At 35.9% G+C, this 9,378-nt stretch overlaps 1 non-coding gene across 1 annotated transcript; it reads left to right on the top strand.

Annotated features, from left to right (window-relative positions):
• The first annotated feature begins 6,549 nt into the window (after positions 1-6,549).
• LOC129402640 (U1 spliceosomal RNA) lies at positions 6,550-6,707 on the top strand. Its single transcript, XR_008628751.1, has one exon. It is a non-coding gene; the product is annotated as a U1 spliceosomal RNA (small nuclear RNA).
• Positions 6,708-9,378: the final 2,671 nt, after the last annotated feature.

The raw sequence follows: 9,378 nt of genomic DNA, 5'->3' as shown, positions 1-9,378 counted from the left end.
GTGAGTGAGCTTGAAATTTCTGATGTTCTTTTGATATTTTCAGCAAGATTTTCGTTCCAGCCATAAAGCCTCTCGTCCTAGGGGTTCAGAGCCTTATCTGGGGCCTGGGATTCTTTATCTTAGTAGTTTTCTGTCATCTGGAGGGATATACAATATTTAACAAGAAGTTACTTCTGAGGATTGGCATTTGAGATGAGTAGGACTTGCGATACACATCTTTAACTTTCTATACTTCTGTATTATTTGAGTTTTATAATAAACAATTAGCACTACTCAGTTCTTAATTTTGCATTGCAATGGCGAGAATTTGGATTGGATGATGTGGCTCTGACAATGAATCTGTTAACTTTAGTGCCATTCTAATCCCTCTAATTGAAAATAAATAACTTTCAACCCTAAGCTAAGTCAAGCATTGTTTAGTTGTAAGAAATAGATCATTCTTCAACAAACTAGTATAAGCAAAGCTGTGTGAAGGGATAGGAAGTGCATCTTTGATGGCCAGAAATAAGGAAACTGACAGGAACCAAGCAGCCTAAATGCTCTTTCCCTTGCAAATTTGAGCTTGTTTACTTTCCTTGTCATGTGTTCTGTGTAATTCTCCACTTTTCTATGTACTGAAAATGATGTCCTTCATCTCTGAATCTGCATTATTTTCCCAAACTACTATCTATAGCCAACTACCTAAAAGTTTTAAGTCATTTTTGAAAATCCAAGATTTTTCTTCCCTTGAAGTAAATCATCTGAATAAAGGTGTTAGATATGCATTTCTATTTTCCCAGTGAATGAGTTCTCCCAAGGTGAATGTGGTGTGAGAAGTGAACAACAGCATATTTTCTAAATGATTATGATTTTGAAATCTACTGTTCATCTCATAGTTTCCTAAACTCAATTCCAAATATAACACTCATAGATAATTTTGGTGGTGTTACATTTAGATTTTCAATAGACTAATCAGTGACATATCTATTTAGATTATTCAGAAAAGATACTCTTAAAAAGAGATTTCTGTATAAATCAAAAGCATCTCTGTAAACTTAAAAGCCAGAGAGAAGCCTAATGAACATAAAATACCAGTTCTATCACTATGGGTGAAAATACCAAAAAAATCACCCTGGGCTAACAGAAGAAGATGGCAGGTCATCAATTTTAGATAACCTTAATAGCAATACATCCATGGAGATGCTGTCAATCAGAATGCCTCTGGCACTTTTTTGAATGAAGTGGAGAAAGTAGGTAAGAGCAGAAGTTAAGCATAATCAAGAAGATAATGTGTTAAAAATTGGCAATAGAAATAATCTGCTAACATAAAACTAAATTCTCTAATATCATATATAGAGAGATCAGTGCAATTAAGTTAAATTAAGGGAAAAAATTGAAGATAGATTATCTTTTATTACCGTGATTTAGTAATGAATACTCTATTCCTTTCTCTCGTCTTTTATAAGTGATACCTTTCCTCAAACTGGATCACTGTCACTGTCATCCTGTTGCTCATTGATTTGCTTGGGCGGGCACCGGTAACATCTCCATTGTTGTTAATGTGTTTGGCATATCGAATACACCATGGGTGGCTTGCCAGGCTCTGCCGTGCAGGCGAGATAATCTCATCAGCTTGCCAGGCTCTCCGAGAGGGATGGAGTAATTGAACCCGGGTCAGCCGAGTGCAAGGCAAACGCCCTACCTGCTGCTGCTATTGATTCAGCCCAGTCAAGTATATAAGATCTAAAACTATCAAACTCTGACTGGTTAAAGAAACTTGGTACATCTCCACAATAAAATACTATGCAGCTGTTAGAAAAGATGAAGTCACAAAATTTGCATATAAGTGGATTGATATGGGGAATATCATGTTAAGTGAAATGAGTCAGAAAGAGAGGGACAGACATAGAAGGACAGTACTTATTTGTGGAATATAAAGTAACATACTGGGAGACTGATACCCAAGGATTGTAGAGATAAGGACCAGGAGAATTCCTCCACGGCTTGGAAGATGGTTTCATATGCTGGGGGAAAAAGGCAGCTGATATAGAGAAGGGACTATCAAGCAAAGGATGTTTGGAGGGCTCGCTCGGGATGGGAGATGTGTGCTGAAAGTAGACTTTAGACCAAACATGATGGCCACTTAATACCTGCATTGCAAACCACAATACCCAAAAGGAGAGAGGGAGTAAAAGGGAATGCCCTGCCACAGAGGCAGCAGGGGTAGGGGGTGGGGCTGGGGGCAGGGGTGGGGGTGGATATTTAATTAAATTTAAAATAGTTGTTATGTGAAGAATATATTTTCTATAACAATGCAACCATTATAAATTATATCTTAATAGCTTGGCATTGTGCGTCTGATTATACACAATTTTTTTAACAAAGTAAAATAAGGAAATGTATGGCCTAGAGCAAAGTTCAATGTATTCAGACTTTTAGAAGTTGTTTTAACATAAGTATTAATAAATATAATTCAAATAAGAATATTTTCATTTAATATAGTTTTACAGCTCAAATAAATCTGACATAAGAGGATATTTATTAATATTTTAACATATAGATTATTTTTAATGGTTAATACTGCAAAACGTTGATAGATGTGCAATTTGGAGTGTATGCAATGTTGGTGAGTCCCAAGGAAGGTTCAGTAATATACAGCAGAGAGCTTAGTGAATTTTAAAAATCCTGTCTACACAGCATGCTCTAAAGGCTTCTCCTTGGATTATAAATAATACCTTTCCAAATACATGATAGAATATAGATTCAAATAAAATGATCTGTAGAGTAGCCATTTACCTATTGTAAACTAATGGCCACTCAAAGAGTAATCCCCAGATAGGTAACAGTAAGTACCATAGAGAAACTTCTTAGAAAGACACATCGTAGGGCTAAATCAGGACCTCCTCGGGGTGAAGGCCAGCAATTTTAACAAGATTCATATGACTCATACACAGGCTTTAAATGAGTACACAGAATTTGAAAGACACAGCTCTTAACTGATATTTTTCCCAGACATAAAACGTCTCAAAACTTCAAAGATGTTATAAATGCTATTAATGTAGGGAATTGATGACTATATATTTATGGTTTAATTGTTCTCTCCCTCCTTCTCTCTCTACTACATGTAAATATATATATATGTATATATATATACACACACATATATATAAAATCTCAGATTCTTCTGAGAATTTACTTCTCATATTCTCCCCAACCCTGTTGATTGATAAGAGACTTTAGAGGCAAATATTTTTGCTCATTGATTAATAAAGTTAATACTAGGTTAAAAAATTTACTTTTTACTTGAAAATACTAACAAAACTTTGTGACATTTCAAAACTCTGGTTTCAGATAAAGTTGTAGGACTAATCAAGCATTTTACACCTACATATAAATTACCTATTTAAAAATAGAGTCATTTACATTATGTTATTCTGAAGGAGTGCTTTAAGTGCACTGTCATTTATACTGAAACACAAATTATTATTTTGATTAGGAAGGGGAAAGACATTGAAGATAAGGTAGAAAAACTTTTCCACACTTGCATAAAATTGTATACTCTAAATTTAAAATTTAATCCCATTTGTTTATAAAAAGGTTTAAATTTATAAATAAAAATTCTCTTTTCTGATAAATCTTACTATTCAATATAATTTTATTTTAACTTGAAAGGCAATGAACATAAGTAAAATAACTCAGGTATTATTAAATTAAAAATTAATACCTAAAATATTTCATATGAATTTTGTTTTTAAATATTAGTTATTATATATTTTAATATTTTATTATAGCTATCAGACATACTTTCTCTAGAAGATAGCCAATTACTGGAAGTTATTCATTTGGTAAAATAGATGTTTTTCAATCATTGGTAATAATATTGTTCTTGTATATGATAGCATGCAGTATTGCTAGAATGTAATAATATAATGATATTTAGTCAAATAATTAAAAATATTAGTGTTTTGTTCCACTGGGGCTCACTCTACAGGAAGAGGTGATAAATATATATGTATATATATATTTTTTTGCTTTTTGGGTCACACCCAGTGATGCTCAGGGGTTACTCCTGGCTTTGCACTCAGGAATTACATCTGGCAGTGCTTGGGGGACCATAGGGATGCTGGGGATTGAACCCGGGTTGGCCGTGTGCAAGGCAAACACCCTACCCACTGTGCTACGGCTCCAGCCCAAGAGGTGATATATTAATTGTACGTCAATTATTTATCAGGTTCTGAAAATAGAGCAATAAACAAAAATCATTGTTATTTTCATAGAATTGATTTACTTGGTAGCAAATTTACTAAATATCAAACATTTAATTTGTAAGATGGCAAATGTGCTGAAATGAAAGGGCCTAGAAATAGTGAATCTGATATAAGTAGACAGCAAAAACTGTTCTTTTTTATAAGGTGATACTGTTAGGAAAGGTCTCTCTGCTGCGTGACAGTTGCAGGTAACAGAGAATTGGTGAAAAGATGCAGCGCTGTGAACATTGGAACTGAGGGTGGTGACAAGAGGGGGAAGTTAGGATAAAGTACTAGGCAGTCAGGAATCAGATCAGAAAGGACAATTTAAAAATGGTAAATTCACTAGGTTTCTTCTAAGTGAGAGTATTTAGAGCAAAAACCTAACATGGGTTTCTTGTTTGTTTTGGGGGCTACACTTGGCAAAGCTTTGGGCTGGAGGCTACACCTGGCTCATTTCTGGGGTCACTCCTGGGGTGAGCAGTGAATGCATACAATATAAGCAAGAGAACATATTTCAAGAATTTGACTTCTTACAGGATGTTTTCATATAATTTAAAGGAGGGCCGTACAGTGGAATGAAATAGCTAGCAAGAGAAAGAAGTGTACAGAAAGAGAGAGACCCCTTCCCATCAAAGCAACCTGCAAGCGATGAACCAGGTATCTATAAGAATCAGAGATACTTTTCTCAGACAAACTTAATGTGGCCTCAGAGACAACAGATTCTTCAGTGTCAGATATCTTAATGCAGGCCAGGCCAGAGTTGAAAATAAATGAAGTTGTTTTCTTTTTTTTTTTTTTTTTTGGATCACACCCGGCAATGCACAGGGGTTACTCCTGGCTCTGCACTCAGGAATTACTCCTGGTGGTGCTCAGGGAACCATATGGGATGCTGGGAATCGAACTCAGTTCACACGCGTGCAAGGCAAATGCCCTACCCACTGTGCTATCACTCCAGCTCCTCTTTGTTTTCTTTCATGTGTGTGTGTGTGTGTGTGTGTGTGTGTGTGTGTATAAAGGCCTTCTTTAAATTAATGAACATTAGACAGAGCAGCATCTTGAACTCTTGTGATTCTGTTCAGACTAAAGCGGTCATCGAAGCCCTAGCCAAACAGGGTGTTCAAACTCAGTACATCAGAATCCTCTGTGAGCTGTATTAGGGATTTGCCACCAGGATCTCACCATTCTACAAAGAAGTGAGCATCGATGTAAAGAGAGGGGTTCAGCAGGGTGACACCATGTCACCAAAACTCTTCAGTGCCACCCTTGAGAACATCATGTGATGACTAGAATGGGAAAGAATGGGAGTGAAGATAGATGGTCCAACTATACCACCTCCACTTCGCTGATGACACCATTCTAATAACATGAAACATTAGCCAAGCAGCACGAATGCTGGCCAACTTTGACGGTGAGTGTGGATAGGTCGGACTGAAGCTGAATATCATGAAGACAATGTTCATGAGAAATGGACTAGTTCCTGACGTTCCACTAACTCTCAATGGAACAAACATCTCTGAATGCAGCAGTTATGTGTACCTAGGTCGAAGAACTCAACATGACAAATGACCTAGCACTTGAGCTGCGCAGGAGGAAGAGAGCAGCATGGAACACCTTCAAGAGCATCGAAGAAATTGTTAACAGAATGAAGAACCTCCGGCTCCAGGCACATCTTTTCAACTCCACCATTCTTCCTGAACTAACATATGCCTCAGAGACCTGGGCCCTATGAAAACAAGATGAGAATGCTATTCGGGTCTCCCAAAGAGGAATTGAAAGAGCTATGCTTGGAGTGTCATGTTTAACTCAAGTGAGACAAAGAATCTGGAGTTCCAATCTCAGTCGACGATCAAGAATCAGGAATACTGTCTCATTTGCCAAGGCATGGAAAATCAGATGGGCCGGACACATAATGTAATTTGGAGACGACATTTGGACAAGAGCTGTTACCTACTGGATTCCACAGGATGTCAAAAGAATGCCTGGCCACGAACCTATCAGATGGTCAGACTTCTTCGTCAAGACCCTGAAGGAATGGTTTTGAGGCTCTTCATGTTCTTGGAGAGAGCAGATACCATTGGGCTACACTAGCACGTGACAGAGACAAATGGAGATGTTACTGGCGTCCACTGGAACAAATCGATGAGCAACGGGATGACAAATGATACAAGTTATGCCAGTGATATATATATAAAACACCACTAGTGATAGCTAATAGAACTTGAGGAATAATGGTAAATGTCCTCCATGTAGCTTAATGCGAATAAAACTTGGGGAATAATGGTAAAAATCTTTCATATCTCCTTCAGAAATAACTGAAGTTATACTCATCTGGCAGGGGAGATGCCATAATCACAAAAAGGGTATTCCCAGGGTGAGGCTTCTCCAGTGCACTCCTGATGTGTTGACCCCTCAATTTCCCCAAATGTGGGAAACTGGACTGCACAATTTGTGGTAGCAGGGGACCACACTCACCCTCTCCCTAGAATAAAAAGAGATAACTGAAAAAAAATTATTGGGTAATTCCAATTCTTAAGAGCGGAAGGGATTCATTCATCCAAATTTTATTCAAGTAGAATACAGCTAATTTTGGATAACTTACATCATTACTTACATTTTGGCTTCTAGAGATTTTATAAATAAAAATGAGAGAATTACTTTTATGTCTGCAATATTTTTGCTAGTGGAATTACTTATCTATTATTATATTGAAAGTATAACTTCTGAAGTAGCACAAATGTATCTTAAGTGTCCAATATATTTTTGTATGATTGTATCAGTAAAATATGTTGGCAATTATAAATATGTATTTCAACATTACTAAAAATCAAACTAGATTTACACATGATTTTACTTCTTGATATTTTTGTGCAAGCTATTTGTGATATTCTAAAGTCAGATTTATAGAGGTATAAGGAAAGTATAAGGTATAAGTATTAGCAAAAGAGGAAATGATTCCAATGGCTTCATTTAAAATACATATGTTCTGAGATATATTACATATTTATATGTTACAATACACATAGCGCAAGATGCAAATAGCATTTTCAATTACTACAAATAGCATTTTAAGTATTACAAAAGGGCAATAAGAGGCTTTTCATATCACATTTAAGAATATAAATATCTCTTCTCTGAATATAAAACATCAACTGTTGGTAAGATCTGATGATTATTTATGCAATTGGAAAGATGCATTTTGGCTCTTATGATACACATAGCTATTTTTCTCAATTATTCTTGCCATTTTACTCATCTTACTAAGAATAACGTCAGAGATAGGGAACAGTGACCATTTTCTTCCTCCTGGAAGTTATTTTGTATCATGATGTGATTTTGTTGTTATTCACAGTTTTGAAAGCATTGTTGGCATGGAGGAATTATTTCATAATATAGTCTTCACAGCAAAAATTGAATAAAACCACATAGATAATAATCACACATAGAGTAGTATTTTCATATTTTAAAGAAGAATTGATGATAAATTGACATCCAAATGTCCAGTTTTATGAAGTAACTGATAGAATCTCAAACGATAGACTGAGTTTCTGTTTAGTTCACTATGCTAAGGCAAAATAATATCTCTAAGTTAAGCAGGGGATACAGATGACTTATCATTAAGTGTTGTTATTTGCAACAACATTATGTAAATTAGGGCAATAACATATTAAAAATAACTGATTCTATGTTTATTCTGGATGATGTGTTATTGTACTTTTTATTGTGAAAGGGAATGGAGAGAACTATTTTCACAAAATCTATCATTAACCTCAGGGACTTTATATTGAATTTATAGTTTAGCAAGTTTTCTAAATGAATTTAAAAGGTAGGCATATGTAGCTACTGGATTTCCATAAAGAATTCTCAAGGGCTTCAGTTGACACAAAATAAGAATATCACCTCTCATTTCCAAATACTAGCTGTTTCCAAAACGTGAGGAGAATTTCAGTAAGATAAAAAGAAAAGATACCTTGAACAGAATGTGGACTCTAGGGAATATAGCCAATGCAATAATAGATAATCTTGTATTAGAAGGATACCCCATATTTAAGATTTGCTTCCTAAAATTAATTATAATTCTATTATAATTCTTACATTATAAATCTTGGTAAGTTTATGTTTAACTCTGTGTTATATAAGTGAATTCCAATGAGACAATTAAAAACATGTACAAGGTGACTTAGAACATACATTCAAATGCACTCACTCTTTCTGCTCCCTCCGTTCCTTTTTTATAGCCTGACCCAGTGACCTCTGCCATTTTCTGCCCATGGTAGTCACTTGGGCACTAGTTGGAGTAAAAGTCAGTAGTAGGATCACACTTACAATACACCCTGTATGCTCAGTTATGTACCATAATAGAGCACTAGCAAAACTTTGAATCTAGAATTGCTGTGTGAGTATCCTTGTATCACTGTATCACTGCCATCCCATTGCTCATCAACTTGCTCAAGCGGGCACCAGAAACGTCTCCATGTGAGATTTGTTGTTACTGTTTTTGGCATATCAATTACGTCACAGGTAGCTTGCCAGGCTCTATTGTGTGGGCAAGATATTCTTGATAGCTTGCTGGGCTCTCCAAGAGGGGCGGAGGAATCAAACCCAGGTTGGCCGCATGCAAGGCAAATGCCCTATCCACTGTGCTATCGCTCCAGCTAAGTATCTTTATGCCAGCATTTATACACTGAAAGAGAGGGAGACAGAGAGAAATAAAGCTTTGAATTTTGAAAGTGAGTAAAGAACTCCAAGTTCTCATTTTGTTCTGGACTACAAATATCTAAAAATTGACTGTGAGTGTCAATTTTAAGTTTATGAGTGCAAACTTCTTTATCCACAAACACAGAACTCTATCAGTATTAGCAAATGATTCTGTTCTAACTCCCCTTACTCCATCTTTAACTGATTACTGGAACTAGTGGTAGTATTCTGAAAAACCGGTCCTACGCTTACTCCACTTTCTCTGACAGGATTCAGTTCTTACTTGCTAAAGGGTTCCTTTCTGATTGTCTTCATCTCTCTGTCTCATTTCCTTACTATCCCACTGATAGTTTCTAAAATCACTTACGAAATAAACCACATGGGTTTAAATTCTTATCTTGGATCTATTTCTGAAGAATATCAAAGTCAGAAAGATTCATAAACCAGTATATCA

The sequence above is a fragment of the Sorex araneus genome, chromosome 2 (assembly GCF_027595985.1).
Source record: "Sorex araneus isolate mSorAra2 chromosome 2, mSorAra2.pri, whole genome shotgun sequence".
Lineage (NCBI taxonomy): Eukaryota > Metazoa > Chordata > Mammalia > Eulipotyphla > Soricidae > Sorex > Sorex araneus.
The sequence above is the reverse complement of the archived record's forward strand: the minus strand, read 5'-3'. Positions and strand labels throughout refer to the sequence as shown.